We start from the raw sequence: 9,603 nt of genomic DNA, 5'->3' as shown, positions 1-9,603 counted from the left end.
TGGGCTGGGGGTGAAAGTGCAGACTCCTGATTCAACCACGTGACCCCTAAGCCGACACCAGGACTGCCGTCTTCTATGGGAGCCACGTCCTGACCTGGAGTGCACAGACACGTTGCATTCTGGGTGGAAGACCAGGCTGCACTGAGCTCACACAAACCCTGACCCGGGCCTCCCAGCAAGGCACTGTCACCTCGGGCCCTCCCAGGCCCAGAGCCCCCAGACGGCTCCGTCACCCTCTGGGGCCGCGCAGCAGGTGCCTTCCCAAGGGCAGCTCTTGGCAGTCACAGTGACGGACCCAAGCGAGCACACCCACGTCGGAAAGAGCTGCCGCTGGTTTCCGTGGAAAAGGGGGCCGCCTGGGCCACGCCACACCCTGCCTGGGCTCATCCCAGACCTGCCCCCCTGTCTGCGCTGTGCCACCGCCCCTGCAGGGGCCACGCGAGGATGGAGCGAGGTCGCCCGGCTCCGCGCAGACCCTGGCTTCTGTCCCCAGGGCCCGGGTGCGGCTCAGGGCTTCACTCACAAACCCTGAGCCTCGGTTCCCTTCGCCACAATTTCTCGGGGGATTGTGGGAAAGATCAAATGAGAAGCCAAAAGCAAGGGGCTTGGTGCCCAGTGACTGCTGGGGCCACGTCAGGGTCAGAGCGCATTGCTTCCCGTGGCCGCCGTCCCACCGGGGACCTGCTCCCTCTCAGGAGCGGGAACCCACACAGCCGCCACCTCTGCAGGTTCAGGAGACGGCGCCTGGGAGCACAGCCAATCCGGCCTTTTCCTCCCCGTGCAGCAAGCCCCACCCCCAGGGTCCCCTCTGCCCCGGGACCCTGTCCCTATCACAGCAAAGTCTCGGTTTGTGTCAACCGTCCATGCTCGGGCAGTGTGTCCCCGTGAGACGTCACGGGTTTAGCTGCAAGGATGCTCACATTTGTTTGTCACAGCTGCAAACCAGGACCCGGTCTCACTCCCCAACCCCCGGGGTCAGGTGTCGTGGTCCCCCAGGCAGCCGGTTAGAATGGCTCTGCTGGCCGGTGCTGCGGCTCACTAGGCTAATCCTCCGCCTAGCGGCACCGGCACACCAGGTTCTAGTCCCGGTCGGGGCGCCGGGTTCTGTCCCGGTTGCCCCTCTTCCAGGCCAGCTCTCTGCTGTGGCCAGGGAGTGCAGTGGAGGATGGCCCAAGTCCTTGGGCCCTGCACCCCATGGGAGACCAGGAGAGGTACCTGGCTCCTGCCATTGGATCAGCACGGTGCGCTGGCTGCAGTGCGCCAGCCGCGGCGGCCATTGGAGGGTGAACCAACGGCAAAGGAAGACCTTTCTCTCTGTCTCTCTCTCACTGTCCACTCTGCCTGTTAAAAAAAAAAAAAAAAAAGAATGGCTCTGCAGACGACCACTTACGGACAGGTGATGTTTGCCACCTGGTGTCCACGTGAAGGTGCATGATGCAAGTGTGTTGAGTGTTCATGCGTCCATGCCTAGGGAAAAAAACTGAAAAAGTACACCAGCAAATGGAACCCAGGCGATTTAGCAATTCCCCTTTGGCTCCGCACACTTCTGAGTAGGCTGGGCTGGGGGAGTGTGTCAGCATCACCCATATTGTCACCGTGCAGATCCATACACGCCCTCCTGAGGGGCCCATTCAGTGCCCGGTGTGACGGAGGGAGGCAGGGGACCGAGCCAGGAAGGGGGGTGGTGACAGCAAAGGGGCAGAGGTAAGGACCTGAACAGACCTCAGGTGAGGACAAGCATAAGCAGCCGCCAAGTTCAAGGTGAGAGGTGACCAGGCCTCCCAGCCCCGCGTGGACCCAGCACTCCGAGGGGCAGGGCTGGAGGCCACGGGGTGGAAGTGCCCCACCTCGGCAGGGGAGGCGCTGCTGGCCCAGCCCCCAGCTGACCTCCTCGTCACCCATCCCACGTCCTCGCTGGGGGCCCAGGCTTCCACACAGCAGAGGGGCTCCCGACCTTGACTGGGGGCTCTGAGCCGTCGCCACCTCCACCGGCTGCTGGAGCATTCGCACGTGACCCCCCTCCGCCCCCACCCGCGTGCCTCAGTGCTTTGCAAGCTCCCCCTCACAGTTCTGCTGCAAACCAGGGGGGCTGGCAGGGCGGGGGCTGCGCCCTTGATTGAGAAGACGCTGAGCCAATGAGGTGAACCTGAGGGTTGCTTTGGGGAATGAAAGGGGGGCTCGGGACAGACGACCTGCAAGTGGGATGAAATCCTGCAGATGGCTGTCTCCTGCTTCCCTGAGGTCCTGCCTTGAGTTCTGGGGTCCCTGTTCACATGGGAAGCTCAGCCCAGCGAGGCCCTCGGGGCAGGGGCAAGCCGCAGCCTCGTGGTCCAAAGGCCTCCCAGGACCCCGGCCCAGGTTGCAGGAAGCGCGACCGGCCACGATCATTGCGGCTCTGACTGGCAGAACCGTCGTGTCTCTGCCACCTGTGCCCTCGGGGCACCAGCCCAGAGCTGAGGTTTTCTCGGATGCCGCCTGCTGGGGGCTCGGGCTGCCGCCGAGGCGCCAAGGACGTCATTCTGGCCACAGGAGCGCCAGAGGGGGGCCAGGAGCACACTCGCCTTGCTGACACCTGCCAGCCTCTTCGCACCGCCGCTTCCTCCCACGGCTGCCGGGCCCACGCGCCCGCCCGCTGGGAGCCCGTGGTGATGGATATGTAAACGTGTGCGTGTTTGTCAGCCTGGATGGGGCACTTCTCCAGGCAAAGCAATTTGTAGCAAAACACGCTGTAAATATTTGTTCAGCCAGGAAAATGACTTTAATTGCATAATTAAGCTAGCTGTAGACGCTGCTTCCGGACAAAATGACTGGGGAGAAGGGCTGAGCCCACAGCTGGCCCTCGGAGCTGTTGCTGGAGGGAGGGACTGCAGGTTGTTTGCAAAGACTTTGCTCTGGCCTTGTCGTCGCAGGTGCGAAGGCTCCGCTGAGAGGGGCCACGGAGGGCGGAGGAGGCGGCCGGGTGGAGCACTGCGAAGCCCCGGAACCGGAGCTGCCGGGCGGCTCCTCCGGCTGATTTCCCAACGCCTTGCGCACGGTGCACCTGCCCCCCGCCCCCCACCCCGACAAGTGGTAACTTAACCGGAAAAAATGTTAGTGAACTGAAGGCACCGGCTGCTAATTGAACAAAACACCCAGCACATCCCGGCTAGAAATCGAAACTCAGCCTTCTTTGCTAAGGCAACGGTGTAAACACACACCTAAGAGAGTGCAGACCACGATGTTGTGTGATTCGTGGGTTTGCTAGGAAAGGCCGGAATCAGCAGCCTCGGAGCTGGAAAGTGGATTCCGGCTGCCCGGGGCCCAGGGATGAGGCCGGGGGAGCAACTGCTAACGGGTGCCGGGTTCCTCTCGGGATGAGACGAAGTTCCCGTGTTAGATGTGGGGGAGAGGCCACGACGCTGTGGATACGAGGAAGCCACCGGCTGTGCGTTGTACACGGGTGAGGCTTCCAGCAGGCGCGTTACAGCTCCACAGGCGACTTAGGGAAGAGACCGCAGCAGAAACTACAGCATCCCCTGCTCCCGGCAGGCGCCATCACCTGCCACAGGCTTGAGAGAGGGACCAGGAAGGACGGGGTCCGTGCACCCCCCAGGTCCTTTCCTGGGGTGACCAAGCGGACTCGGAGACCAGGGGAGACACACGGACAGGCGCTGTCTCGGTGCTGGCTGTGTCATTCAGCGCTGGGCCGGGAACATCCTAAGATCGACAATGTGCGGGGAGACAGGCCCCAGAGGACGGAGCCCTGGGACAGCCAGGCCAGCAGGTGGCACAGCTGAGTACCAGGAGCCCCAGAGCCCACGCTGGTCACATTGGCCTTGTGCCCTTGTCCGTGACCCCGAGCCTGTTCCCATTCAGCGGAAGGAGAACTCCAGAATCAGGAGACCAGGAACCTCAGCCCGCCAGGAAACCCACACAAAGCGGCTTAAACGGCTGTGGGGGGCGTGCCTGGTGTCTGCATAGAGCAGGTGTCCACAGAGGGCTGGGCCCTGGGCCCAGGGCCCCCAGCAAAGGCAGGGAGGGAGGGGCTTTTCCTTCTCCCTCCTCCCCAGACACGGAAGCACTCACGCCAGTCACTCAAACCCCCTGTGGCTCTCCGAGCCTGTCTCCCCAGCCTGCAAGACCTCCGCCTTGTGCCCTGGATCTTTTCCTGCCAAGAGGCTGCACACATGGCTGTTTGGTGGGACCCTTGGAACTGGGATTTCATGAGCTGGGGTCCAGGCGCGGGAGTGAACAGGCAGAGACTGGGCCGACGGGAAGCCCAACCCCTCCCCCCACAGGGTCCCCCAGCAGGCCAGCGTGCCTGAAATTGCACCCCTGGGGCTGCCTCCCACCGCCCGATCACCAGCTCCAGGACACCCTCGGCCCCTCCTACAGCGCTCTGCAGTCCCAGAACCCAGGAAAGGCAGGTGGGGAGCACCTGCACCCCAGCCCCCAACCTGCTGTGGGTTGCACCGTCCTCAGGGGCGTGGGGGCGCTGTAGAGCTCCGGCCGTGGACAGCTGTGTGGAAGCTGGCTTTAACATCTCTTGGGGAGGCAGCAGGGGCCCTGCTCAGGGATCCCAGAGGGCAGCACGGGGGCCATGCCAACCAGCGTCCAGAAGACCTTGGCTGCTCTGCCAGTTGCCAGACTCCGAGGGTTCAAGGCTACTTTTCAGGGCTGGATGGAGACAGCTCCCTGCACCCAGCAGAGGCCAAGCCTGGATCGTTGGGAAACTCTGTCAAGGCCAAGACTCCCCAGTCTGGGTGAACGGATGCACGAGCCTGGGCTGCCCAGGGCTGGGGCACAGCTGGAACCTCCTGGGCTGAGCTTGGCCCTTGGGGTTGGCATTGACCCTGCCCCACGTGCCCCGGGTCGACAGCGCATCCTGCCCTCGGAGGCGAACTCAGGTCTGGCCTCCTAGAGGGTGGGGGCTGCCGGCGGCTGCAGCGAAGCCTTCATGGCCACTGGGGAGCCGGAGCCCCGGTGACTCCCACGGCAGCTGCTGCCCGGTTATGCAGAGCGAGCTCAGAGCCGTCAGCCATAGGAGATGAAATTTACATTTTGAATTAAGTCGGATCATCAGAATGCGTCTTCTCCACCCAAGGAAATTAAACGTGAAGTCGGAGGGGGCTGCAGGCAGCAGGGCGGCACAGCCAGGCCCGCCCGATCGGCTGCTGCTGTTCACCCTCTTCAGCAGACCGCGGCAAAGGGGACCAGGGCACACGGCTGCAGCAGCCGGGGGGTGCCAGGGGGCGGCCGAGACGCTCTGTCCCCAATTCTCCACGGGCAGAGCACAGTCAGTCTGCGTGGCGGAAGTGAATCCTGATCTGTCCGGCTGCCTGCATCTCGCCCGCCCCTAATGATTGTTATTTATTGAGCACTTATTATGTGAAACACTTCACGGACAGGGCAGGAGTGAATCAGTCTTTCCCCCCTCTCCTTCCTCCCCCCCCCGCTGGGGAGGGAGTCGGCTGGGAGAAGCAGAGACGGTTTTATAAACAGCACAATGCTCTGAGTCACGGTAGAGCTTCATCGGTCTTTTCCCTGCAGCCCTCGGAAAACTGAGGCCCCAGAGCCACCCTGACTGTGGCACGCAGTGATCCCGGGGTCCTGTCCACCAACCCTGGCCACGGTCCACGCAGCTGTCTGGGTCGGGGTGGCCTGGCAGGAAAGGTGTAGGCGTTTGCATGCCTGCTTGTAATGGACTCCTAGGGAGTCACTCTCCCGGGAGGGGACAGGTCTGGGCACCCCAGCTTTGTGTAGCCCCTCCTCTCCACTGCAGTGACCCCCAGGGCCCTCCTGGCCGAGTGGACAGACTCTCAGTGGTGAGGTTAGAGCTCGGGTGGTGTCGCGTTGACTTTGGTGCAACCTCACGCCTGCACCGCCTGCACAGATGGTCAGTGGTGCCTCAGCCCCCTTGCTCTGTGGCTGTGGGATCTGCAAGAGAGGCGCGGTCCCTGGGACCCCGCCAATGTGGGGCGACAGTGCGGCAGCCTGGGGGCCGTGCTGGAAACAGCTCTGCGGAGGGAGACGTCCGCTGTCCCCAGCTGCCCGGCGCGTCCTTACGATGGCAGGTCTCCAAGAGCCATCCATCACTTTCCAATGAATAGTTATGGAGCGTCCTCCGACTGCCTGGCACTGAGAGGCAGCCCTAGTGCTCCGCTGAGCTGATCTGGGCTGCCTTTCTTAATGAATCGGTCCTGTAGGAGGCCCCGTCCTTCTCGCGGGGTCACTGAAAACCTTCAAGTCTGGAGAAACCAGGAGCAGCATTTCCTGAGAATAGGAAGAAACAGGTTCACTTTCCTGCTTCATGTAGCACTGCCTGGTGCCCCGCCTCCGGGTTTCACCCCTGTCTGGGCAGCTTGGAGAAGCCCTCCCTCCCCCGCTCCCTCCCACCATGCGTCCCTTTGATCATCCATCCTTTATCCACTGGTCCAGTCCTGTACGCTCCCAGGTAAATCCACTCTTACATCTTCCAATCATCTCTACATCCGTTCAACGGGCCGGCACCCTCCGTTCATCTGCTCTCCGCGCGGTTGACCAACCGAAACCTGCGCCCAGCTTCAGCCCCTGTGTCTATCTCATCAGCAAGGCCACACAGAGACAAAGCGGAGAGCTGGAGTTTGAATGAGCTCCACCTGACTTTTTGCTTTGCTCTCCGGCCACGGATAATCGCTAACTCAGAGGGGCTAACTCCAGTGTCCTCGGAGGTGCAGACGGACGGAGAGAGACTCGGAAGAAGGGAAGGGCCGTGAGGGGCGGCTCCCGGGTGAAGTCGCATTTGAACGGTGCCCGTCACAAGCTGGCACGTGCGGGCGGGCGACAGGCGGGCGGCGGGGTGCGGGTGAGGCTCAGGGCAGACCTCGGTGGGGTGAGAGCGATGGAGAGCGGGGAGGCGGATGCTGTGCAGGCAGTCGGAGGTGGAAGGTGGAAGGCTTGGTCGGGTGTGGGCAGAGGGAGAGCCTGTGCCAATTCTGAGAGGCCAGGCCGTGGGCCAGGGCTGGGGTCTGTTCTGTTAGACGGGCGGGGCGAAGCTCGCTGACACTGGGAACATCCAACAAGAGACGCCTCGCCTCAGATCGCGTGCCCCGGGTTTGTGAGCAGTGGTCAGGGCCCTCCTGGTCAGCGCGGGGACCCCGAGCCGGCACGGCCACTGAATGCGGCTTGGACCGCTGAGGGCCCCTGGTCTGCCACGGTCAGGTCCTCCCAGAACCGCAGCCCATCGGGACCTGGAACGACCCGAGGCCAGAAGACAAGCTGTCGCCGGAAGTTTGACCACAGCTAGAAAGAGCCCTCCAGGGCCACTTCCTCATGGCCACTCGGGAGCACATCCCAGGGTCCTGGCCCTGGCAGAGGGACACAGGATCTCTGCCGGCGTCGGGGGCGGGCGGGGGGGCAGCTCCCATTTCCGGCCTCTGAAAGATCCAAGCTAATTTCCAGGGAAAATTAGATGAGAAGTGGCTTTTAAAGCACGTAGAACCTTGTGTTTAAAAACTCGGTTGCCAGGGAAACCTGTTCCTCAATACCTCCTTGCCACCGCATTGTACATTAAGCCCGAACTGAAGGGTGATTTAGGTAATTGGTGGCTCTGCGGCAGAGAGAAGGCACGTGGCAAGGCAGGTGGGGGGAGGGGCCCCACTCTTCAGAGCACCCCCCCCTTAGCCTTGGAACTGCTGGGGGTGGGGGCTTGAAGACACCTTCGGAGAGCAAGCGAGGCAGCAGGCAGCTGCAACCGTGCTCCGCGAGGGGCCGAGGCACTGTCCGAAGGAATCCTACAAGTCACGTGGCTGCCTGTCGCCAGGGCACGGGTGACGCCCGCGTGTCCATCAGCGAGCGCGTTGGGCAGGCTGCAGCGCTGTGGCCCCCGTGGCCAGGCTCCCGTCCGCGGTACCAGGCAGGGGTGGAAGCTGCTGTGGGCCGCCTTCTGGAAGGAAGCAATCCAGCGCCATTGTCCCGGCCCCACTGTCCCCCTGCCTGTCCGTCTCTCCGTCTGCCTCCACCCGGCTCCCATCACAGAGCTACCCCCAGGCCAGCCATCTGTCTGTCCATTTGTTCATTCACCCGCCTGTGTGCGCATCTGTTCATCTCCCTGACCCCCACTCCCTCAACACACGCGGTTGGACGGATGGGCCTGGGGATGGATGTGTGCATAGTGGAAAACTGGACGAACAGATAACGGAGGAATGAAAGTCTAGTGTCTTCCCACCCGCCCACCTCCATTCACCTGTCTAGGCATCCACTTACATACCCATCCACCACGCACCACCCACCACCCACCCATCCATCCATCATCCACCCGTCCGTCCATCCATCCATCCACCTACCTACTGATCCCTCCACACATCACCCATACATCCATCCACCTACACATCAGTCCACCAGTCCATCCACCCTCCTGTCCGTCCACCCACCCACCCACCCACCCGTCCACCCGTCCACCCGTCCTGCCTGTCCTCTATCCCCCGTCTGTCCCGTCGCAGGTGTTCCTTGAGCACGCATGATGACAACCACAGCTCCTCTCACAGGGCACTTCCTTCACGCAAGGACGTCCCTGACGTCACCCCTTCCGCTCCCCCCTCAGTCCGGGGCGCGGGGGTCCCACGCTACAGACGCAGCACACAGTCCCACGCTACAGACGCAGCACACAGGAGTTCTCCCGCTGCCAAGGCAGAGGGCGTGGTCGTCACCTCTGTCTGCACCTGACAGGGAAACCCCTAGGAAGTCAGGGGTGGCTGCTCCGTCTGTCGGAGTTTCAGCCCTGAGCGCCTGACTTGGAGGAGGCCGGCGGCAGGGAGCAGGGGGGACCGCCCAGAGACCACTGCCCACGGCCGCAGGAGTCTGACTGCCCCGGTCCGACCTGCTGCCCCAGTGCCCGCGGTGCCTGCCGGTACCCAGCCCCTCCTGTTCCTGCAGTGTGGACACTGCCAGCGTGCTCGGGAGGCTGGTGCCAGGGTCAGAGTCCGGGGGGGTCAGAAACCTTACGCTGTTCCCAGGGGCTGTGACCTTTGCCCCGGTGAACCTTGGCCTCTTTCCTCCACCCCTTTTCAGGAAGTGCTCAGTTGGCAAACAGGTGCACCCCAGCTTCACACCCGTCACTCCCTCCGGCTCCCCCAACCCAGACTGGTGGTGGGCGGACTCCCCGGTGCCCCAGCCCCGCCTGCGGTCCCCATCAGAGCCGGGAGGGGGAGCTAGTCTGCTTGCTGAGCACTGTGCTGGGGCTCTCCGCACCGGACGGTCCGCATCCCAGCCCGGGCCGGGCCGCACTGTGCTGGTATCACACAGGACACCGAGGTTCAGAGTGGCGGGGTGGCTCCCCCCTCCACCCCCGGTCACGGCTGGCTCCAAGCAGCCGAGTCTCATCCTGAACCCTGACTCCAGCGAGCTGTGACTGAGGCCAGGCTACTGCGGGTGTGCGGCTGAGTGTGAGAGCTCCGTCTTCTGGGCTGTGTGACCTTGTGCCAGTCACTCACCCTCTCTGAGCCTCAGCTCCCTCTTGAACCAAGGGCAATGATGATAGACCCTTTTTATTAAAAAAAAAAATCACGTCCAGTGCTCTGATTTCTCTGGGTGCAAGGCAGGTGCTCCGTGAAGTGGGCCGAGCGTGACGAGGGCCCTGTGTGCCGG

This window comes from Oryctolagus cuniculus, chromosome 11, assembly GCF_051225735.1.
Source record: "Oryctolagus cuniculus isolate XC-2025 breed Fujian yellow rabbit chromosome 11, ASM5122573v1, whole genome shotgun sequence".
Classification (NCBI taxonomy): Eukaryota; Metazoa; Chordata; class Mammalia; order Lagomorpha; family Leporidae; genus Oryctolagus; species Oryctolagus cuniculus.
The sequence above is the reverse complement of the archived record's forward strand: the minus strand, read 5'-3'. Positions refer to the sequence as shown.